At 46.5% G+C, this 24,683-nt stretch overlaps 1 protein-coding gene across 1 annotated transcript in view; it reads left to right on the top strand.

The window, feature by feature from the left end:
• LOC139421815 (methyl-CpG-binding domain protein 2-like) overlaps window positions 1-22,301 on the top strand; it is a 68,358-nt gene extending 46,057 nt beyond the window's left edge. The window contains exon 7 of the mRNA XM_071172935.1: window positions 21,688-22,301. The gene's annotated coding sequence lies outside the window, so the exon portion shown is untranslated. The remainder of the gene's footprint in view (window positions 1-21,687) is intronic.
• Window positions 22,302-24,683: the final 2,382 nt, after the last annotated feature.

The following is a 24,683-nucleotide window of genomic DNA, read 5'->3' as shown; positions in this document are numbered from 1 at the left end:
AGACTGTCCTCTCTGGGCAGCCAGGTTTGTCTGTGACGACCGGTCTCTATAGCCAGACTGTCCTCTCTGGGCAGCCAGGTTTGTCTGTGACGACCGGTCTCTATAGCCAGACTGTCCTCTCTGGGCAGCCAGGTTTGTCTGTGACAACCGGTCTCTATAGCCAGACTGTCCTCTCTGGGCAGCCAGGTTTGTCTGTGACAACCGGTCTCTATAGCCAGACTGTGCTCTCTGGGCAGCCAGGTTTGTCTGTGACGACCGGTCTCTATAGCCAGACTGTCCTCTCTGGGCAGCCAGGTTTGTCTGTGACGACCGGTCTCTATAGCCAGACTGTCCTCTCTGGGCAGCCAGGTTTGTAGCCAGACTGTGACGACCGGTCTCTATAGCCAGACTGTCCTCTCTGGGCAGCCAGGTTTGTCTGTGACGACCGGTCTCTATAGCCAGACTGTCCTCTCTGGGCAGCCAGGTTTGTCTGTGACGACCGGTCTCTATAGCCAGACTGTCCTCTCTGGGCAGCCAGGTTTGTCTGTGACGACCGGTCTCTATAGCCAGACTGTCCTCTCTGAGCAGCCAGGTTTGTCTGTGACGACCGGTCTCTATAGCCGGACTGTCCTCTCTGGGCAGCCAGGTTTGTCTGTGACGACCGGTCTCTATTGCCAGACTGTCCTCTCTGGGCAGCCAGGTTTGTCTGTGACGAGCCGTTTGTCTGTGTCGACCGGTCTCTATAGCCAGACTGTCCTCTCTGGGCAGCCACTGTCCTCTCTGGGCAGCCAGGTTTGTCTGTGACAACCAGGTGGGCAGCCAGGTTTGTCTATTGCCAGACTGTGCTCACTGAGTCTGTACCTAGTCAATGTTTTCCTCAGTTTTCTATCAGTCACAGTGGTCAGATAGTCTGCCACCATGTACTGTCTGTTTAGAGACAAATAGCATTGAAGTTTACTTAGACTTTTTGTGGTGTCTTTCCAATAGGTGATATATATTTTTATTTTTGTTTTGTGATGATTTGGTTGGGCCAGATTTTCTGAGTGTTGTCCTGAGGCTCTATGGGTTGGGTTGGTGAACTGAGCCTCAGAACCAGCTGGCTGAGGAGACTCTTCTCTTGTTTCATCTCTTCACATTGTAGAGCTGTGTGATGGAATGTTTTGGGGTCAATTGTTTTTAGGCTGTTGTAAAATGTGATGTCTCTTTTCTCTATTTGAATGAGGAGGGGGTATTGGCCCAATTCTGCTCTACAAGCGTTATTTGGAGTTTTTCTTTGCACTCTTGCAATACAGTCTTGCAAAACTCAGCATGCAGTATTTCAATTGGATGTTTGTCCCATTTGGTGAATTCATTATTAGAGATTGGACCCCGTACTTCACTGCCATATAGAGCAACTGGTTCTAGAACTGATTGGAACATTTTGAGCCAGATTCTAATTGGAATTTCGATTTTGATGTTCCTTTTAATGGCATAGAATTCTCTTCTTGCTTTGTCTCTCAGCTCATTCACAGCCATGTGAAAGCTACCTGTGTTGCTGATATTTAGTCCTAGATATGTGTAGTTTCACAGCCATGTGAAAGCTACCTGTGTTGCTGATATTTAGTCCTAGATATGTGTAGTTTTTGGTGAGCTCTAATAGAACTGTGTCCAAATAGAATTTATATTTGTCATCCTGATTTCCGGACCTTTTTTGGAATATCGTTATATTTGTTTGTTTTTTTGGTTAACGGTCAGAGTCCAGGTCTGACAGAACCTGTGGTTAACGGTCAGAGCCCAGGTCTGACAGAACCTGTGGTTAACGGTCAGAGCCCAGGTCTGACAGAACCTGTGGTTAACGGTCAGAGCCCAGGTCTGACAGAACCTGTGGTTAACGGTCAGAGCCCAGGTCTGACAGAACCTGTGGTTAACGGTCAGAGTCCAGGTCTGACAGAACCTGTGGTTAACGGTCAGAGCCCAGGTCTGACAGAACCTGTGGTTAAAGGTCAGAGCCCAGGTCTGACAGAACCTGTGGTTAACGGTCAGAGCCCAGGTCTGACAGAACCTGTGGTTAACGGTCAGAGTCCAGGTCTGACAGAACCTGTGGTTAACGGTCAGAGCCCAGGTCTGACAGAACCTGTAGTTAACGGTCAGAGCCCAGGTCTGACAGAACCTGTGGTTAACGGTCAGAGCCCAGGTCTGACAGAACCTGTGGTTAACGGTCAGAGCCCAGGTCTGACAGAACCTGTGGTTAACGGTCAGAGCCCAGGTCTGACAGAACCTGTGGTTAACGGTCAGAGCCCAGGTCTGACAGAACCTGTGGTTAACGGTCAGAGTCCAGGTCGGACAGAACCTGTGGTTAAAGGTCAGAGCCCAGGTCTGACAGAACCTGTGGTTAACGGTCAGAGCCCGGGTCTGACAGAACCTGTGGTTAACGGTCAGAGTCCGGGTCTGACAGAACCTGTGGTTAACGGTCAGAGCCCAGGTCTGACAGAACCTGTGGTTAAAGGTCAGAGCCCAGGTCTGACAGAACCTGTGGTTAAAGGTCAGAGCCCAGGTCTGACAGAACCTGTGGTTAACGGTCAGAGTCCAGGTCTGACAGAACCTGTGGTTAACGGTCAGAGCCCAGGTCTGACAGAACCTGTAGTTAACGGTCAGAGCCCAGGTCTGACAGAACCTGTGGTTAACGGTCAGAGCCCAGGTCTGACAGAACCTGTGGTTAACGGTCAGAGTCCAGGTCTGAAAGAACCTGTGGTTAACGGTCAGAGCCCAGGTCTGACAGAACCTGTGGTTAACGGTCAGAGTCCAGGTCTGACAGAACCTGTGGTTAACGGTCAGAGCCCAGGTCTGACAGAACCTTTGGTTAACGGTCAGAGCCCAGGTCTGACAGAACCTGTGGTTAACGGTCAGAGCCCAGGTCTGACAGAACCTTTGGTTAACGGTCAGAGCCCAGGTCTGACAGAACCTGTGGTTAACGATCAGAGCCCAGGTCTGACAGAACCTGTGGTTAACGGTCAGAGCCCAGGTCTGACAGAACCTGTGGTTAACGGTCAGAGCCCAGGTCTGACAGAACCTGTGGTTAACGGTCAGAGCCCAGGTCTGACAGAACCTGTGGTTAACGATCAGAGCCCAGGTCTGACAGAACCTGTGGTTAAAGGTCAGAGCCCAGGTCTGACAGAACCTGTGGTTAACGGTCAGAGCCCAGGTCTGACAGAACCTGTGGTTAACGGTCAGAGCCCAGGTCTGACAGAACCTGTGGTTAACGGTCAGAGCCCAGGTCTAACAGAACCTGTGGTTAACGGTCAGAGCCCAGGTCTGACAGAACCTGTGGTTAACGGTCAGAGCCCAGGTCTGACAGAACCTGTGGTTAAAGGTCAGAGCCCAGGTCTGACAGAACCTGTGGTTAACGGTCAGAGCCCAGGTCTGACAGAACCTGTGGTTAAAGGTCAGAGCCCAGGTCTGACAGAACCTGTGGTTAACGGTCAGAGCCCAGGTCTGACAGAACCTGTGGTTAACGGTCAGAGCCCAGGTCTGACAGAACCTGTGGTTAACGGTCAGAGCCCAGGTCTGACAGAACCTGTGGTTAACGGTCAGAGCCCAGGTCTGACAGAACCTGTGGTTAACGGTCAGAGCCCAGGTCTGACAGAACCTGTGGTTAAAGGTCAGAGCCCAGGTCTGACAGAACCTGTGGTTAACGGTCAGAGCCCAGGTCTGACAGAACCTGTGGTTAACGGTCAGAGCCCAGGTCTGACAGAACCTGTGGTTAACGGTCAGAGCCCAGGTCTGACAGAACCTGTGGTTAACGGTCGGAGCCCAGGTCTGACAGAACCTGTGGTTAACGGTCAGAGCCCAGGTCTGACAGAACCTGTGGTTAACGGTCAGAGCCCAGATGTGACAGAACCTGTGGTTAACGGTCAGAGCCCAGGTCTGACAGAACCTGTGGTTAACGGTCAGAGCCCAGGTCTGACAGAACCTGTGGTTAACGGTCAGAGCCCAGGTCTGACAGAACCTGTGGTTAAAGGTCAGAGCCCAGGTCTGACAGAACCTGTGGTTAACGGTCAGAGCCCAGGTCTGACAGAACCTGTGGTTAACGGTCAGAGCCCAGGTCTGACAGAACCTGTGGTTAACGGTCAGAGCCCAGGTCTGACAGAACCTGTGGTTAACGGTCGGAGCCCAGGTCTGACAGAACCTGTGGTTAACGGTCAGAGCCCAGGTCTGACAGAACCTGTGGTTAACGGTCAGAGCCCAGATGTGACAGAACCTGTGGTTAACGGTCAGAGCCCAGGTCTGACAGAACCTGTGGTTAACGGTCAGAGCCCAGGTCTGACAACCTGTGGTTAACGGTCAGAGCCCAGGTCTGACAGAACCTGTGGTTAACGGTCAGAGCCCAGGTCTGACAGAACCTGTGGTTAAAGGTCAGAGCCCAGGTCTGACAGAACCTGTGGTTAACGGTCAGAGCCCAGGTCTGACAGATCCTGTGGTTAACGGTCAGAGCCCAGGTCTGACAGAACCTGTGGTTAACGGTCAGAGCCCAGGTCTGACACAACCTGTGGTTAACGGTCAGAGCCCAGGTCTGACAGAACCTGTGGTTAACGGTCAGAGCCCAGGTCTGACAGAACCTGTGGTTGACGTTCAGAGCCCAGGTCTGACAGAACCTGTGGTTAACGGTCATAGCCCAGGTCTGACAGAACCTGTGGTTAACGGTCAGAGCCCAGGTCTGACAGAACAGAACATGAAGACGATCTAGGTGCTGCTGTAACCCCTCTTTAGTGGGAGACAGCAGCACCAGTTAATCTGTCTACAGCAGACACTTGATTTCAGTGTTGTGTCGGGTGAGACCAGTTGCTGCTGATTCTTCTAATGTTTTTGCCAATTCATTAATGTAGATGTTAAATAGTGTTGGCCGCCCTGATTCACTCCCCGTCCCTGAGAGAAGAAGTCTGTTTGCTTGTTGTTAATTCATTAATGTAGATGTTAAATAGTGTTGGACTTATTGGGCAGCCCTGTTTCACTCCACGTCCCTGAGAGAAGAAGTCTGTTTGTTGTTGTTAATTCATTAATGTAGATGTTAAATAGTGTTGGACCTTTTGGGCAGCCCTGTTTCACTCCACGTCCCTGAGAGAAGAAGTCTGTTGGCTTGTTGTTAATTCATTAATGTAGATGTTAAATAGTGTTGGACTTATTGGGCAGCCCTGTTTCACTCCACGTCCCTGAGAGAAGAAGTCTGTTTGTTGTTGTTAATTCATTAATGTAGATGTTAAATAGTGTTGGACCTTTTGGGCAGCCCTGTTTCACTCCCCGTCCCTGAGAGAAGAAGTCTGTTGGCTTGTTGTTAATTCATTAATGTAGATGTTAAATAGTGTTGGACTTATTGGGCAGCCCTGTTTCACTCCCCGTCCCTGAGAGAAGAAGTCTGTTTGTTGTTGTTAATTCATTAATGTAGATGTTAAATAGTGTTGGACTTATTGGGCAGCCCTGTTTCACTCCCCGTCCCTGAGAGAAGAAGTCTGTTTGCTTGTTGTTAATTCATTAATGTAGATGTTATATAGTGTTGGACTTATTGGGCAGCCCTGTTTCACTCCACGTCCCTGAGAGAAGAAGTCTGTTTGTTGTTGTTAATTCATTAATGTAGATGTTAAATAGTGTTGGACCTATTGGGGAGCCCTGTTTCACTCCCCGTCCCCGAGAGAAGAAGTCTGTTTGCTTGTTGCCAATTTTAACCACACATTTGTTTTTAGTGTACATTGATTTAATAACATCACATGTTTTCCCTCCAATACCACTTTCTATTAGTTTATAAAAAAAGACCTTCGTGGCAAATTGATTCAAATGCTTTCTTGAAATCTACAAAACACAAGTAGATTTTGCCTTTGTTTTGGTTTACTTGTTTATCAATTAGTGTGGAGGGTGTAAATGTGGTCTGTTGTACGATCATTTAAAAAAAAATCCAATCTGGCTTCTGCTCAGGACGTTGTGTTTGTCAAGGAAATGATGTAGTCTGCTATTTATAATACTGCAGAGAATTTTCCCCAATTTGCTGTTAACGCAAATTCCTCTGTAATTATTTGGGTCAAATTTGTCTCCATTTTTATAGATTGGTGTGATCAATCCCTGGTTCCAAATATCGGGGGAAATACCTGCAGTGAGGATAATGTTGAAGAGTTTGAGCCAATTTGAATTTGTGGTCTGTATATTTGATCATTTCATTTAAAATACCATCAGCACCACAGGCCTTTTGGGGTTGGAGAGTGCGTAGTTTTTCCAATAGTTCTTCTTCTGTAATTGGGGTATCCACAGGATTCTGATAGTCTTTGACTGCTGATTCAAGGATTTGTCATTTTTCTTGTTTATCTTTTTGTTCTGGGCTCTTTGTTATATTGCTGTAGAGGTTTGCAAAGTGATTTCTCCACATATCCCCATCCTGGAGAGCCAGTTCCTCATGATGAGGTGTGTTTAATTTATTCCAATTCTCCCAGAAGTGATTCTGTTTGATTCTATGGATTCCTCAATTCCATCCAGCTGATTTCTAATGTTCTGTTCCTTTGTTCTTAGGGTGTGTTTGTATTGCTTCAGTGTTTCCCCCTATTGAAGGTGTATATTGTTGTTGTCTGGTTCTCTGTGTTTTTGATTATATATATTTCTCAATGACTTTCTTAGATTTTTGCAATCATTATCAAACCATTTTTCATTATCTGTTATTTCTGGTTTGCTCTTATGCTTCTTTAAATTAGCCAAGGAGGATAATTTGTCAAATATAAAGTTTGTTACAAACGGCCAAATTTACACCTTCGTTGCTGAAGGAGAATATTAAGGCTAAAAAGTTGTCCAGGAGAGATTGTATTTTTTGGCTACTAATTGCTTTTTGGTAGATGTCTGTACTGTTTGCACTCCATCTATAGGCCTGTTTTGTACCATGTCATTCATTTGGCTGTGATGCTTCATGGTTGGGTTCTGCTCTTCTCAGATACACTGTGATTTTACTGTGGTCTGAGAGAGGTGTTAGTGGGCTGACTGTGAAGGCTCTGAGAGAGGTGTTAGTGGGTTGACTGTGAAGGCTCTGAGAGAGGTGTTAGTGGGCTGACTGTGAAGGCTCTGAGAGAGGTGTTAGTGGGCTGACTGTGAAGGCTCTGAGAGAGGTGTTAGTGGGCTGACTGTGAAGGCTCTGAGAGAGATGTTAGTGGGTTGACTGTGAAGGCTCTGAGAGAGGTGTTAGTGGGCTGACTGTAAACGCTCTGAGAGAGGTGTTAGTGGGCTGACTGTGAAAGCTATGAGAGAGGTGTTAGTGGGCTGACTGTGAAGGCTCTGAGAGAGGTGTTAGTGGGCTGACTGTGAAGGCTCTGAGAGAGATGTTAGTGGGTTGACTGTGAAGGCTCTGAGAGAGGTGTTAGTGGGCTGACTGTAAACGCTCTGAGAGAGGTGTTAGTGGGCTGACTGTGAAGGCTTTGAGAGAGGTGTTAGTGGGCTGACTGTGAAGGCTCTGAGAGAGGTGTTAGTGGGCTGACTGTAAAGGCTCTGAGAGAGGTGTCAGTGGGCTGACTGTGAAGGCTATGAGAGAGGTGTCAGTGGGCTGACTGTGAAGGCTCTGAGAGAGGTGTTAGTGGGCTGACTGTGAAGGCTCTGAGAGAGGTGTCAGTGGGCTGACTGTGAAGGCTCTGAGAGAGGTGTTAGTGGGTTGACTGTGAAGGCTCTGAGAGAGGTGTTAGTGGGCTGACTGTGAAGGCTCTGAGAGAGGTGTTAGTGGGCTGACTGTGAAGGCTCTGAGAGAGGTGTTAGTGGGCTGACTGTGAAGGCTCTGAGAGACTCTGGATTTAGGTCGGTGAGGAAGTAGTCTACAGTGCTGCTGCCAAGGGATGAGCTGTAGGTGTACCGACCAAAAGAGTCCCCTCTCAGCCTACCATTGACTATGTACAGACCCAGTGTTCGACAGAGCTGTAGGTGTACCTACCAAAAGAGTCCCCTCTCAGCCTACCATTGACCATGTACAGACCCAGTGTTCCACAGAGCTGAAGGTGTACCGACCAAAAGAGTCCCCCCTCAGCCTACCATTGACTATGTACAGACCCAGTGTTCCACAGCCTAACATTGACTATGTACAGACCAGTGTTCCACAGAGCTGAAGGTGTACCGACCAAAAGAGTCCCCCCTCAGCCTACCATTGACTATGTACAGACCCAGTGTTCCACAGAGCTTCACGAGCTGTACTCCGTTTTTGTTTTTCACTTTGTCATAGTTGTTTCTGTGGGGGTATATGGGGAGGGAAAGGTTGTTGCTTCCTGGTAGGTGTTTATCCCCATCACTGTTAATAGTGTCTTGTTCTTCTGCTGTTCTAGCATTCAGGTCTCCACAGACCAGTACGTTGCCTTGGGCCTGAAAGTGACTCATCTCCCCCTCTAGAATGGAGAAACTCTCTTCATTGAAGTAGGGTGACTCTGAGGGGGGGATGTACAGTGGGGCAAAAAAGGTTGTGGACAGGTGTCTTTTATACTGATAACAAGTTCAAACAGGTGCCATTAATACAGGTAACGAGTGGAGGACAGAGGAGCCTCTTAAAGAAGAAGTTACAGGTCTGTGAGAGCCAGAAATCTTGCATGTTTGGAGGTGACCAAATACTTATTTTCCACCATAATTTGCAAATAAATTCATTAAAAATCCTACAATGTGATTTTCTGGATTTTTTTTTCTCATTTTGTCTGTCATAGTTGAAGTGTACCTATGATGAAAATTACAGGCCTCTCTCATATTTTTAAGTGGGAGAACTTGCACAATTGGTGGCTGACTAAATACTTTTTTGCCCCACTGTATGTGGCACAGAGGAAGACGTTTTTATCTGTCAAGATGGTCTCCTTGTTGATTTTTAACCAGATAAAGAATTCTCCTGTTTTGATCAATTCGATTGAATAAATTAGTTAAGATTTATACCATATTAGCATTCCCCCTGTGTCTCTACCCTGTCCTGAGTCTCTGCCCTGTCCCGAGTCTCTGCCCTGTCCCGAGTCTCTGCCCTGTCCCGAGTCTCTGCCCTGTCCCGAGTCTCTGCCCTGTCCCTAGTCTCTGCCCTGTCCCTAGTCCCTGCCCTGTCCTGAGTCTCTGCCCTGTCCTGAGTCTCTGCCCGGTCCTGAGTCTCTGCCCGGTCCTGAGTCTCTGCCCGGTCCTGAGTCTCTGCTCGGTCCTGAATCTCTGCCCTGTCCTGAGTCTCTGCCCTGTCCTGAGTCTCTGCCCTGTCCCGAGTCTCTGCCCGGTCCCGAGTCTCTGCCCGGTCCCGAGTCTCTGCCCTGTCCCGAGTCTCTGCCCTGTCCCGAGTCTCTGCCCTGTCCCGAGTCTCTGCCCTGTCCCGAGTCTCTGCCCTGCCCCGAGTCTCTGCCCTGTGTGATTCCTTTTAATTTAGTGGTTGGTATGATTATCTCCCTATAACCTAGTGGACAGCCAGTGGAAACATCACCTCTGCACCATGTTTCCTGTAGTACTAGAATATCAACATCATCCATTTCTTTCAGGAAGTCTGGGTTCCTGCTCTTTAGTCCAGAAGCAAAGGACTTCAATCCTTGTAAATTCCAACATGCAACGTAAAAAGATTTCATAACTTGTTTTTCTTTTTTTCTTAACCTTCAAGATGAGACAAACACTCACAATCCAACAAGAACTATTAAAATAGGATTTTTAAATTAAAGTAAACTCTTATTATGCAAATGTGATTTGTTTATAATTTAAGATATCATTTGTGTCATGTCACTTGGGTGGGTGTAGTGTGAGGATGGTGGAGTTCTTGTGCTCATCTTACCGTGACCCTCGGCCTATCACATGTGAGCATCCATGACCCTCGGCCTATCACATGTGAGCATAGTAGACTCAGCATTTGTTTAATGTCACTCATTTGGTTGGTGGGGGCTGGGCCAGTTGCTCCTCTCACAGCCTGTGCGTAGCTCTGCCTGCTGGGCTGCTCTCTCTCTGTGTCTGTCTGTCTGTCTGTCTGTCTGTCTGTCTGTCTGTCTTCTGTCCTCTCTCTTCTCTTCTCTCCTCTCTCTCCTCTCTCTCTTCTCTCCTCTCTCTCTTCTCTCCTCTCTCTTCTCTCCTCTCTCTTCTCTCCTCTCCTCTTTCTCTCTCTCTCTCTTCTCTCCTCTCTCCTCTCTCCTCTCTCTTCTCTCCTCTCCTCTTTCTCTCTCTCTCTCTCTTCTCTCCTCTCTCCTCTCTCCTCTCTCCTCTCTCCTCTCTCTTCTCTCTTCTCTCTTCTCTCCTCTCTCCTCTCTCCTCTCTCCTCTCTCTCTCTCTCTCTCTCTCTCTCTCTCTCTCTCTCTCTCTCTCTCTCTCTCTCTCTCTCTCTCTCTCTCTCTCTCTCTCTCTCTCTCTCTCTCTCTCTCTCTCTCTCTCTCTCTCTCTCTCTTCTGTCTCTGTGTGTCTCTGTCTCTGTCTCTCTCTCTCTCTCTTCTCTCTCTCACTTCTCTCTCTTCTCTCTCTGTGTGTCTCTGTGTCTCTGTCTCTGTCTCTGTCTCTCTGTCTGTGTCAAATATCCCAATGAACGCCCCACCTCCCAGCGACATAGACTTTTAAGAATGGAGAGGTCTTCTCGTGGTCCCGCCCCTCTCCCCCCTCCATCTTTTTTTTCTTCTTTAAAGCTGGTTTTTATTGGTCATATTATGGTCTGTAGCAGTGGCTGCATCCATGGAGACGGGCAAGGCACTAGCCACCATTTAAATATGCAGGTCTTCATTCCTCAATCGTTTCAAGTCCTGTTACCATGACAGGAACAGGAACAGGTCTACCTCCGACAGCCACATCCTCCCTTCCAGAGCGTCTGCTCTCTCTGCTGCTGCCGCTGAGAGACGTCCCTGTTGACCAGAGAACTCTATTCCATATGGGCCCTACTGAAAATTAGGGTGGATTTGGGACGCAGTTCCCTCTCTCTCTTAATCCTTTTTATCTACCTGTAATGATTGTTTAAACTAAATGAATATATTGCCTTTTCTCCGCAGCAGTGCGCTCCCCTCCTCCCTTCTTCCTTCTCATTTTATGAAGCAAACTCCAATCCAGCCAATCCAGGGGGGGGCACTTCCAGTTTAACTCCAGAATATCTTTCATGGCTGAGCACGTCTCCGTTTTGAAAAACATATTAGAAGGACTATTAAAACTCTTGAGGTTCCTCCTGAATGCTGATGCATGTCTCTGTCTCTCTGACTGACTGAAACATCCCACTTCCAAATGACTGTCTTCAACAGGGAACCGAACACTAGGTTCTGCCATTACTCACTTCTTTAGTTTGGTTTGTGGTTGTGTTTTGTTTAAACTCCTTTGGTAGCTTATCAATACATTGATTGATTTCTGTGTGGCTGTGATGAATAGGCTGCTATTTGTCTTGACTCTTCGTCTGGAGATAAAAAACACAGAGAACAAAATGCAAAACACAAAGCGCAATTTAAATCCAAACCACCAAAAGTGAATAATATTTGCATTAATTCAAGTTAGTGGTCGTGGACCAGTCTGCAAGACAAATGTGTGTCCACTACATCAACGCTGATGTGTCCTTTAAACCAAATGATAAAGAAGCATTTCCACACGTCTTTTCGAAAATACTTTTCGTTTATGTAGATTTATGTAGATTTAGCTAATGGAACTGCCTGCATAGAGAGCAGAGGAGGCTGGTGGGAGGAGCTTTATGAGGTAATAGAGAGCAGAGGAGGCTGGTGGGAGGAGCTTTATGAGGTAATAGAGAGCAGAGGAGGCTGGTGGGAGGAGCTTTGAAGTAATAGAGAGCAGAGGAGGCTGGTGAGAGGAGCTTTATGAGGTAATAGAGAGCAGAGGAGGCTGGTGGGAGGAGCTTTGAGGGAGCAGAGGAGGCTGGTGGGAGGAGCTTTGAGGTAATAGAGAGCAGAGGAGGCTGGTGGGAGGAGCTTTGAGGTAATAGAGAGCAGAGGAGGTTGGTGGGAGGAGCTTTATGAGGTAATAGAGAGCAGAGGAGGCTGGTGGGAGGAGCTTTGAGGTAATAGAGAGCAGAGGAGGTTGGTGGGAGGAGCTTTATGAGGTAATAGAGAGCAGAGGAGGCTGGTGGGAGGAGCTTTGAAGTAATAGCGAGCAGAGGAGGCTGGTGGGGGGAGCTTTGAGGTAATAGAGAGCAGAGGAGGCTGGTGGGAGGAGCTTTGATGTAATAGAGAGCAGAGGAGGCTGGTGGGAGGAGCTTTATGAGGTAATAGAGAGCAGAGGAGGCTGGTGGGAGGAGCTTTGAAGTAATAGAGAGCAGAGGAGGCTGGTGGGGGGAGCTTTGAGGTAATAGAGAGCAGAGGAGGCTGGTGGGAGGAGCTTTGAGGGAGCAGAGGAGGCTGGTGGGAGGAGCTTTGAGGTAATAGAGAGCAGAGGAGGCTGGTGGGAGGAGCTTTGAGGTAATAGAGAGCAGAGGAGGCTGGTGGGAGGAGCTTTGAGGGAGCAGAGGAGGCTGGTGGGAGGAGCTTTGAGGTAATAGAGAGCAGAGGAGGCTGGTGGGAGGAGCTTTGAGGTAATGGCTGGAATGGAATTAATGGAACGGTACCAAATGTTTCCTTTTTAAAAATGTTTAACTTTACCCCCTTTTCTCCCCAATTTCATGGTATCCCATTGTTAGTAGCTACTATCTTGTTTCATCGCTACAACTCCGTACGGGCTCAGGAGAGACGAAGGTCAAAAGCCATGCGTCCTCCGATACACAACCCAACCAAGCCGCACTGCTTCTTAACACAGCGCCCTCCAACCCGGAAGCCAGCCGCACCAATGTGTCGGAGGAAACACCGTGCACCTGGCAACCTGGTTAGCGCGCACTGCGCCCGACCCTCCACAGGAGTCGCTGGTGCGCGATGAGACAACGATATCCCTACCGACCAAACCCTCCCTAACCCGGACGACGCTGCCGGCCAATTGTTTGTCGGCTGTCTTTGGTGGCACAGATAGCACTGCGATGCAGTGCCCCTGACCACTGCGCCACCTGGGAGGCCCCGGAAAAACACATGTTTAACTCCGTTTCATTGGTTGCAATCCAACCATTTAGAATGAGCCTGTCCTCCTTTAGCTCCTCCCACCAGCCTCCTGTGATGGAGATAAGTGATCAATTCAAGGAGACTTAGTTAGATGCATGGAAAGGAATTTCTAGACTATGGTGATAAGGAATGTGACTGACTATACAACTTGTAGAGGTGTGTGTGCGTGCGTGCGTGCGTGATAAATAGGTGTTTTTGCAACTAAAAAAAAAACAGAATCTAATGAGAGCATTCTTGTTATTATTCAGTCCGTACTTCACTAGCTAACTCATCTCCCACCTTGTATTTGCCTGTGTGTGTGTGTGTGTGTGTGTTATTATTCAGTCCATACTTCACTAGCTAACTCATCTCCCACCTTGTATTTGTGTGTGTGTGTGTGTGTGTGTGTGTGTGTGTGTGATTATTCAGTCCGTACTTCACTAGCTAACTCATCTCCCACCTTGTATTTGTGTGTGTGTGTGTGTGTGTGTGTGTGTGTGTGATTATTCAGTCCGTACTTCACTAGCTAACTCATCTCCCACCTTGTATTTGAATCCTGTGTTAATCCTAATCTACAAAGAGGATGGAAGCAGGATGAGGCAGCAGTCAGCGTTGAGGATTTCCTGTCTGTCTCCTAACCCTCCCACTCGCCTGCCGTTGAGCTCTGCTCACACTGAAATCTGAGTCCCAAATGACACGCTAGTCCATATGTAGTGCCCTACTTTTAACCCGAGCTCAGGTTTAAAGTAGGGCACGATGTTAGGGAACAAGCTGCCATTTAGGACAGCAGCCTGAGAGACGAGGCTGCCGCGGTGTTGGCTGAGTGATGAGTTGGGGGTCTTAACCTGCAGACTGGGGTTCGGAGCCGCTCGCCATATCTTCCCTCGCCACATTTCACCCCCACCACACCTCTAGTGCATCCCAAACGGCACCCTATTCCCGACATAGTGCACTAAATATGACCAGGGCCCATATGGCACTCATACAAGCCCAGGTCAAAGATAGTAAAACTATGTAGGGAATAGGGTGCCATTTTGGACAGAAATCCTGCAAGCCTGTCTTCCACAATACCCTCCAATCCCTGTTAAATAGGGGATGGATCTGATTATATAGTGTAGAGTAGACAAAGCCTTCGCACCAATTAGCCTGCTGTACAGAGTTGAAGCTGTTATTTATGACAGTCCTCTCTCGCTTTGTCTCTCTCTCTCTCTCTCTCTCTCTCGTCTCTCTCTCTCTCCTCATCTCGCGCTCTCTCTTTTCCTCTCTCTCTCATCATCTTTCTCTCTCCTCTCTCATCATCTTTCTCTCTCCTCATCTCTCTTCCTCTCGCTCTCTCTTATCATCTTTCTCTCTCCTCTCGCTCTCTCTTTTTCTCTCTCTCATCATCTTTCTCTCCTCTCTCTCATCTTTCTCTCCCCTCATCTCTCTCTCTCTCTCACACTCTCTCTCTCTAACTCACCTACCTAAGGCAAAGAGTTTTGACGCACACAACCTTTAATCTCATCTCACTGCAGAGTCCCAACACCACCAGTCTTTAATCTCATCTCACTGCAGAGTCCCAACACCACCAGTCTTTAATCTCATCTCACTGCAGAGTCCCAACACCACCAGTCTTTAATCTCATCTCACTGCAGAGTCCCAACACCACCAGTCTCCTCTGACTGCAGAGCCCCAACACCACCAACCTCCTCTCACTGCAGAGTCCCAACACCCACCAATCTCCTCTGACTGCAGAGCCCCAACACCACCAGTCTTTAATCTCATCTCACTGCAGAGTCCCAACACCCACCAATCTCCTCTGACTGCAGAGCCCCAACACCACCAACCTCCTCTCACTGCAGAGTCCCAACACCCACCAACCTCCTCTCACTGCAGAGTCCCAACACCCACCAGTCTCCTCTGACTGCAGAGCCCCAACACCACCAACCTCCTCTCACTGCAGAGTCCCAACACCCACCAACCTCCTCTCACTGCAGAGTCCCAACACCCACCAGTCTTTGCACCAATCAGCAGTCTAAGAAAGGAAACAGGAACTAAATGAGAGGGGAGTCTTCATGGTTACCATGGTTACCATTCATGTTATATTTCTCCAAACAGGCTGAACTGTGCTTCTCTTTTAGCTCCTCTGTTAATTACAGCATGTTTAGACGCGGTGCAATCGAAGAGGTCAACGTCATTTAGAAACCTGATACGGGTGAGAAGGAGTTAGAACTGCATACACACGCTGTACGTGTGTGTGTGTGTGTGTGTGTGTTTGTGTGTGTGTGTGTGTGTGTGTGTGTGTGAGTGTGTGAATGTGTGTGTGTGTGAATGTGTGTGTGTGTGTTAATGTGTGTGTGTGTTAATGTATGTGTTAGTTTGTGTTAGTGTGTGTTAGTGTGTGTTAGTTTGTGTTTGTGTGTGTGTGTTAGTGTGTTTTAGTGTGTGTTAGTATGTGTTAGTATGTGTTAGTTTGTGTTAGTGTGTGTTTGTGTGTGTGTATTAGTGTGGGTGTGGGTGTGTGTTAGTGGGTGTGTGTTAGTGTGTGTGTGTGTGTGTGTGTGTGTGTGAGAGAGGTGGGCCTCTGGGGGTGTTACAAGGGAGAATATCATTAGTTATTCGATTATTAAGGAATCTAATGCATCACTAATTATTAGAGAGCAATTAACACCATCCTGCCATTCAGTGACTCTGTATTCAGGGGGGAATAAATCAAAGCAGAAAGTAATATTTCTGTTGTTAATCTTTTCCGTAGGTCGAAACACTCTGAGGCACGGTCCTGTAGCTAGCCTAGCCGCACTCCTGTCAACATTAACATGCCATGTTTCCCCTCCAGCTGTCGGTGTTCGTGGTAAAGGAGAGGAGTACCATGTTAATATTTGATTCCTTGAGTAATCACTGTCGTCGTCGTCGTCGTCCCCCCACCCCACCCAATGTTGCCTCTAAGTGTGTATAATTAATGGTTGCGCTGCAGGCAAACACTTAAATAAAGGACCGTTTTGTCCTAATTATAGACTTTTCTCTTTTGGTTTAAGTGAAAGCCTTTTACTAGCGGAGATGATTACTAATGCTGTTATATTGACTGTGGACCATTTACTGGCCCCGTCGGCCAATATGCTAATACACTAATATGCGAATGCTAATATGCTTATGCTAATACGCTAACATGCTAATGCTAATATGCTAATGCTAATATGCTAATGCTAATATGCTTATGCTAATACGCTAACATGCTAATGCTAATATGCTAATGCTATTATGATATTGGGATGCAGTTTCCTGTATTTAAAAAAAATAAAAAAAAATAAAAATTGTAATAGCTCTTTGATACCATAAGTGCAGGTATTGCTGCAAAGTCAGATGTGTAAGTGCTCTTGTACAACATACTAATAACACATAATATAAAGTTGTTTTTAAATGTTAGTGTTTCTAGAGCTGAATTATGGATTGCGTTGATGATGAAAACTAATCAATGATGATTAGTTATCTTTATTGGAGAAATATTGGACTAATATATAGACCTATAAAATAATATTGTACCTTTTTTTATTTTTTGTATTCGCTAATATCCACCAACCTGTACATAATGCTCCAAACATTAGATAGCAAGCATTATAGATTGTAGCCTAGTGGTTAGAGCGTTGGACTAGTAACCGAAAGGTTGCAAGATCGAATCCCAGAGCTGACAAGGTACAAATCTGTTGTTCTGCCCATGAACAAGGCAGTGGCCTGCCCTGTAGATGGCAGGCCATCGTTGAAAATATGAATTAACTGACTTGTCTAGTTAAATAAAGGTAAAATAAAAAAATAAAAAAATTGTCTTTGTAGATTTTTCGTTCCAACCGCCGTGTCTACACAGGTGAACGGATGATCCCACCGTGAAGCATGGAGGGTGATGGTGTGGTTCCCACCATGAAGCATGGAGGAGGAGGTGTGATGGTGTGGTTCCCACCGTGAAGCTTGGAGGAGGAGGTGTGATGGTGTGGTTCCCACCGTGAAGCATGGAGGAGGAGGTGTGATGGTGTGGTTCCCACCATGAAGCATGGAGGAGGAGATGTGATGGTGCTTTTCTGGTGACATCATGATTTATTTAGAATTCAAGGCACACCAAGAAGAAGAGTGATGGAGTGCTGCATCAGAAAACCTGGCCTCCACAATCAGCTGACCTCAATCAAATTGAGATGGTTTGGGATGAGTTGGATGAGTGAAAGAAAAGCAGCCAACAAGTGCTCAGCATATGTGGGAACTCCTTCAAGACTGTTGGAAAAGCATTCCTCATGAAGCTGGTTGAGAGAATTTTATTTATTTATTTCACCTTTATTTAACCAGGTAGGCAAGTTGAGAACAAGTTCTCATTTACAATTGCGACCTGGCCAAGATAAAGCAAAGCAGTTCGACACATACAACAACACAGAGTTACACATGGAGTAAAACAAACATACAGTCAATAATTCTACATACAATGTGAGCAAGTGAGGTGAGGTGAGATAAGGGAGGTAAAGGCAAAAAAAAGGCCATGGTGGAGAAGTAAATACAATATAGCAAGTAAAACACTGGAATGGTACATTTGCAGTGGAAGAATGTGCAAAGTAGAAATATAAATAATGGGGTGTAAAGGAGCACAATCTATAAATACAGTAGGGGAAGGTAGTTGTTTGGGATAAATTATAGATGGGCTATGTACAGTTGCAGTAATCTGTGAGCTGCTCTGACAGCTGGTGCTTAAAGCTAGTGAGGGAGATGTGAGTCTCCAGTTTCAGAGATTTTTGTAGTTTGTTCCAGTCATTGGCAGCAGAGAACTGGAAGGAGAGGCGGCCAAAGGAAGAATTGGTTTTGGGGGTGACCAGAGAGATATACCTGCTGGATGGCGTGCTACAGGTGGGTGCTGCTATGGTGACCAGCGAGCTGAGATAAGGGGGGACTTTACCTAGCAAGGTCTTGTAGATGACCTGGAGCCAGTGGATTTGGCGACGAGTATGAAGGCGAGGGCCAGCCAACGAGAGTGTACAGGTCGCAGTGGTGGGTAGTATATGGGGCTTTGGTGACAAAACGGATTGCACTGTGATAGACTGCATCCAATTTATTGAGTAGGGTATTAGAGGCTATTTTGTAAATTACATCGTCGAGGATCGGTAGGATGGTCAGTTTTACAAGGGTATGTTTGGCAGCATGAGTGAAGGATGCTTTGTTGCGAAATAGGAAGCAGATTCTTGATTTAATTATGGATTGGAGATGCTTAATGTGAGTCTGGAAGGAGAGTTTACAGTCTAGCCCAGACACCTAGGTATTTGTAGTTGTCCACATATTCTAAGTCAGAACCGTCCAGAGTAGTGATGTTGGACAGGCGGGTAGGTGCAGGTAGCGATTGGTTGAAGAGCATGCATTTAGTTTTACTTGTATTTAAGAGCAATTGGAGGCCACGGAAGGAGAGTTGTATGGCATTGAAGCTTGCCTGGAGGGTTGTTAACACAGTGTCCAAAGAAGGGCCAGAAGTATACAGAATGGTGTCGTCTGCGTAGAGGTGGATCAGAGAATCACCAGCAGCAAGAGCGACATCTACATGAGTCCATATGTGTTGTTTCATAGTTGATGTCTTCACTATTATTCTACAATGTAGAAAATGTTAAAAATAAAGAAAACCCCTTGAATGAGTAGGTGTCCTAACGTTTGACTGGTACTGTGTATATCTTGCTATGTCTCACTCTCACTCTCTCTAGCTCTCTACAGTATATCTATCTATCTCTCTATCAATTCAAAGTGCTTTATTGGCATGAGAAACGTGTTTACATGACCAAAGCAAGTGGAATAGACAATAAACAAGGGAAATAAACATTTATACTTACAAAGATTGCATCTCTCTCTCTCCCCAGCTCTCTCTCTCTCCCCAGCTCTCTCTCACTCTCTCTCCCCAGTTCACTCTCTCTCCCCAGCTCCCTCTCTCTCCCCAGCTCTCTCTCTCTCCCCAGCTCTCTCTCTCTCCCCAGCTCACTCTCTCTCCCCAGCTCACTCTCTCTCCCCAGCTCACTCTCTCTCCCCAGCCTTCTCTCTCTCCCCAGCTCCCTCTCACTCTCTCCCCAGCTCTCTCTCTCTCCCCAGCTCCCTCTCACTCTCTCTCCCCAGCTCCCTCTCACTCTCTCTCCCCAGCTCTCTCTCTCTCCCCAGCTCTCTCTCACTCTCTCTCCCCAGCTCTCTCTCTCTCCCCAGCTCCCTCTCACTCTCTCCCCAGCTCACTATCTCTCCCCAGCTCTCTCTCTCTCCCCAGTTTCCTCTCACTCTCTCTCCCCAGCTCACTATCTCTCCCCAGCTCTCTCTCTCTCCCCAGCTCTCTCTCACTCTCTCTCCCCAGCTCCCTCTCACTCCCCAGCTCCCTCTCACTCTCTCTCCCCAGCTCACTATCTCTCCCCAGCTCTCTCTCTCTCCCCAGCTCCCTCTCACTCTCTCTCCCCAGCTCCCTCTCACTCTCTCTCCCCAGCTCTCTCAATTCAATTCAAGGGGCTTTATTGGCATGGGAAACATGTGTTAACATTGCCAAAGCAAGTGAGGTAGATAATATGCAAAAGTGAAATAAACAATAAAAATGAACAGTAAACATTACACATACAGACGTTTCAAAATAGTAAAGACATTACAAATGTCATATATTATATATATATATATATATATAATATATATATATATATATATATATATATATATATATATACAGTGTTGTAACAATGTACAGATGGTTAAAGTACACAAGGGAAAATAAATAAGCATAAATATGGGTTGTATTTACAATGGTGTTTGTTCTTCACTGGTTGCCCTTTTCTTGTGGCAACAGGTCACAAATCTTGCTGCTGTGATGGCACACTGTGGAATTTCACCCAGTAGATATGGGAGTTTATCAAAATTGGGTTTGTTTTCGAATTCTTTGTGGATCTGTGTAATCTGAGGGAAATATGTCTCTCTAATATGGTCATACATTGGGCAGGAGGTTAGGAAGTGCAGCTCAGTTTCCACCTCATTTTGTGGGCAGTGAGCACATAGCCTGTCTTCTCTTGAGAGCCATGTCTGTTTATGGCGGCCTTTCTCAATAGCAAGGCTATGCTCACTAAGTTTGTACATAGTCAAAACTTTCCTTAAGTTTGGGTCAGTCACAGTGGTCAGGTATTCTGCCACTGTGTACTCTCTTTTTAGGGCCAAATACCATTCTAGTTTGCTCTGTTTTTTTGTTAATTCGTTCCAATGTGTCAAGTAATTATCTTTTTGTTTTCTCATGATTTGGTTGGGTCTAATTGTGTTGCTGTCCTGGGGCTCTGTAGGGTGTGTTTGTGTTTGTGAACAGATCCCCAGGACCAGCTTGCATAGGGGACTCTTCTCCAGGTTAATTTCTCTGTAGGTGATGGCTTTGTTATGGAAGGTTTGTGAATCGCTTCCTTTTAGGGGGTTGTAGAATTTAACGGCTCTTTTCTGGATTTTGATAATTAGTGGGTATCGGCCTAATTCTGCTCTGCTTGCATTATTTGGTGTTCTACGTTGTACACTGAGGATATATTTGCAGAATTCTGCGTGCAGAGTCTCAATTTGGTGTTTGTCCAATTTGTGAAGTCTTGGTTGGTGAGCGGACCCTAGACCTCCCAACCATAAAGGGCAATGGGCTCTATGACTGATTCAAGTATTTTTAGTCAGATCCTAATTTGCATGTTGAAATTTATGTTCATTTTGATGGCATAGAAGGCCCTTCTTGCCTTGTCTCTCAGATCGTTCACAGCTTTGTGGAAGTTACCTGTGGCGCTGATGTTTAGGCCAAGGTATGTATAGTTTTTTGTGTGCTCTAGGGCAACAGTGTCTAGATGGAATTTGTATTTGTGGTCCTTGTGACTGGACCTTTTTTGGAACACCATTATTTTGGTCTTACTGAGATTTACTGTCAGGGCCCAGGTCTGACAGAATCTGTGCAGAAGATATAGGTGCTGCTGTTGGCCCTCCTTGGTTGGTGACAGAAGCACCAGATCATCAGCAAATAGTAGACACTTGACTTCAGGTTCTAGTAGGGTGAGGCCGGGTGCTGCAGACTGTTCTAGTGCCCGCGCCAATACGTTGATATACATGTTGAAGAGGGTGGGGCTTAAGCTGCATCCCTGTCTCACCCCACGACCCTGTGTTTTTTGCCCATCTTGTTGTTTGTGTACATGGATTTTATAATGTATGTTTTACCCCCAACACCACTTTCCATCACTCTCTCTCTCTCTCTCTGCATCTCTCTCTCTCTCTCTCTCTCTCTCTGCATCTCTCTGTCTCTCTCTCTCTCTCTCTGCATCTCTCTATCTCTCTCTCTCTGCATCTCTCTCTCTCTCTGTCTCTCTCTCTCTCTCTGCATCTCTCTCTGTCTCCCTCTCTCTCTCTCTCTCTCTGCATCTCTCTCTGTCTCTCTCTCTCTCTCTGCATCTCTCTCTCTCTCCTCTCTCTCTCACTCTCTCTCTCTCTCTCTCTCTGCATCTCTCTCTCTCTCTCTGCATCTCTCTCTCTCTCCCCAGCTCCCCCCCCCCCCTCTCTCTCTCTCCTCATGTTGACGTTGAATGGAGGTATCTTCCAGGGCCCTGGTCAAAAATATAGTGGCCCTAAGGGGGGGGGGGGGGGTGTTGCCGTTAGGGTGTAGACATTAATGTCATGTTTTCACTTGGTGATTCACCCCAATCTAACCTAGCCTGGTCATTGCCCGCTAGCCTTAACGTTCTCATTAAATGATGTTTGTCCTAATGCTCACTCTTCTTTTTGGTTTTGTCTGTCTCCACAGGCAGGTTCCACAATGCCCAAGACGAAGACAGTCATCAGACACAGAGGCTACATCCCAAATGGCACCCTAAATCCCTGGATTAGTGAACTACTTTTGACCAGCCCGCTATGGCCCCTGTCAAAGGGAGTTACATTATATAGGGATTAGCATGTTATTAGAGACTCCTCCAGAGATGGTCATCAGTCAGTCTGCTTCTGAAGACGAACGGACCCGTGCACAACGTCATACACCCCTTGATACCTAACTCACCTAGCTTCAAACCAAGGCCTTTTTTTTCGTTTTTTTGGACTAAACTATTGTTAATGTAAATATCTATATATAATTTCAGAAGAATGCTTATTTTGTGTCATAATTTTTTTTTTTATAAAGGTGAATATTGAGCAATACTATTTGAACTTCTGGGAACTTTGTTGCAATCTGCTGGATTGGCATTGCTAACTATTTTAGGGATTGAATATTATTTTCAAGGTTTGTAACACATGATTCATTTACATGAACATGAATGGAAAAAAAAAACCCAACCTCTTATTTAAGACAAATTTTTATACCTTTGAGAGAAAAAATGTGTAAATTTCTTGCATCTTTGTTAGAGTAAATAAATCATTATATTCACAGTGTTGGTCTCTGTGGTGTTCTGTAATGGGGTTATGATGTCATCTTATAAATGTGTGTCGCCAATAGCACCCTTTTCCTTTATACACCCTATTCCCTATGGGACCTGGTCAAAAATAGTGCACCTTAAAGGGATTAGGGTGCCATTTCAGACACATTCAATATGATCAACTAACAGGAGTTATGATGAGAGAACGATATGAAATTGGAAAAAAAAACAGGATTCAGGTCTGTTGACAGTACAGGAGACCAGGACGAGTCCTGTAGTAGTACTAGTCAGTTACTGATGTATCAACCTGTCTGGCCTCATGTGAAGGAACAGGATTCAGGTCTGTTAACAGTACAGGAGACCAGGACGAGTCCTGTAGTAGTACTAGTCAGTTACTGATGTATCAACCTGTCTGGCCTCATGTGAAGGAACAGGATTCAGGTCTGTTAACAGTACAGGAGACCAGGACGAGTCCTGTAGTAGTACTAGTCAGTTACTGATGTATCAACCTGTCTGGCCTCATGTGAAGGAACAGGATTCAGGTCTGTTAACAGTACAGGAGACCAGGACGAGTCTGTAGCCACTAGTCAGTTACTGATGTATTCAATCTGTCTGGCCTCATGTGAAGGAACAGGATTCAGGTCTGTTAACAGTACAGGAGACCAGGACGAGTCTGTAGCCACTAGTCAGTTACTGATGTATCAACCTGTCTGGCCTCATGTGAAGGAACAGGATTCAGGTCTGTTAACAGTACAGGAGACCAGGACGAGTCCTGTAGTAGTACTAGTCAGTTACTGATGTATCAACCTGTCTGGCCTCATGTGAAGGAACAGGATTCAGGACTGTTAACAGTACAGGAGACCAGGACGAGTCCTGTAGTAGTACTAGTCAGTTACTGATGTATCAACCTGTCTGGCCTCATGTGAAGGAACAGGATTCAGGTCTGTTAACAGTACAGGAGACCAGGACGAGTCTGTAGCCACTAGTCAGTTACTGATGTATTCAATCTGTCTGGCCTCATGTGAAGAAACAGGATTCAGGTCTGTTAACAGTACAGGAGACCAGGACGAGTCTGTAGCCACTAGTCAGTTACTGATGTATCAACCTGTCTGGCCTCATGTGAAGGAACAGGATTCAGGTCTGTTAACAGTACAGGAGACCAGGACGAGTCCTGTAGTAGTACTAGTCAGTTACTGATGTATCAACCTGTCTGGCCTCATGTGAAGGAACAGGATTCAGGTCTGTTAACAGTACAGGAGACCAGGACGAGTCTGTAGCCACTAGTCAGTTACTGATGTATTCAACCTGTCTGGCCTCATGTGAAGGAACAGGATTCAGGTCTGTTAACAGTACAGGAGACCAGGACGAGTCTGTAGCCACTAGTCAGTTACTGATGTATCAACCTGTCTGGCCTCATGTGAAGAAACAGGATTCAGGTCTGTTAACAGGACAGGAGACCAGGACGAGTCCTGTAGTAGTACTAGTCAGTTACTGATGTATCAACCTGTCTGGCCTCATGTGAAGGAACAGGATTCAGGTCTGTTAACAGGACAGGAGACCAGGACGAGTCCTGTAGTAGTACTAGTCAGTTACTGATGTATTCAACCTGTCTGGCCTCATGTGAAGGAACAGGATTCAGGTCTGTTAACAGTACAGGAGACCAGGACGAGTCTGTAGCCACTAGTCAGTTACTGATGTATCAACCTGTCTGGCCTCATGTGAAGGAACATGATTCAGGTCTGTTAACAGTACAGGAGACCAGGACGAGTCCTGTACTAGTACTAGTCAGTTACTGATGTATCAACCTGTCTGGCCTCATGTGAAGGAACAGGATTCAGGTCTGTTAACAGTACAGGAGACAGGGCGAGTCCTGTAGTAGTACTAGTCAGTTACTGATGTATCAACCTGTCTGGCCTCATGTGAAGGAACAGGATTCAGGTCTGTTAACAGTACAGGAGACCAGGACGAGTCCTGTAGTAGTACTAGTCAGTTACTGATGTATTACACCTGTCTGGCCTCATGTGAAGGAACAGGATTCAGGTCTGTTAACAGTACAGGAGACCAGGACGAGTCCTGTAGTAGTACTAGTCAGTTACTGATGTATTACACCTGTCTGGCCTCATGTGAAGGAACAGGATTCAGGTCTGTTAACAGTACAGGAGACCAGGACGAGTCCTGTAGTAGTACTAGTCAGTTACTGATGTATTCAACCTGTCTGGCCTCATGTGAAGGAACAGGATTCAGGTCTGTTAACAGGACAGGAGACCAGGACGAGTCTGTAGCCACTAGTCAGTTACTGATGTATTACACCTGTCTGGCCTCATGTGAAGGAACAGGATTCAGGTCTGTTAACAGTACAGGAGACCAGGACGAGTCCTGTAGTAGTACTAGTCAG

Source organism: Oncorhynchus clarkii, chromosome 12 (genome assembly GCF_045791955.1).
Source record: "Oncorhynchus clarkii lewisi isolate Uvic-CL-2024 chromosome 12, UVic_Ocla_1.0, whole genome shotgun sequence".
NCBI classification, from domain to species: domain Eukaryota; kingdom Metazoa; phylum Chordata; class Actinopteri; order Salmoniformes; family Salmonidae; genus Oncorhynchus; species Oncorhynchus clarkii.
Note: the sequence above shows the minus strand (reverse complement) of the source record. Positions and strands in the feature narration are given on the sequence as shown.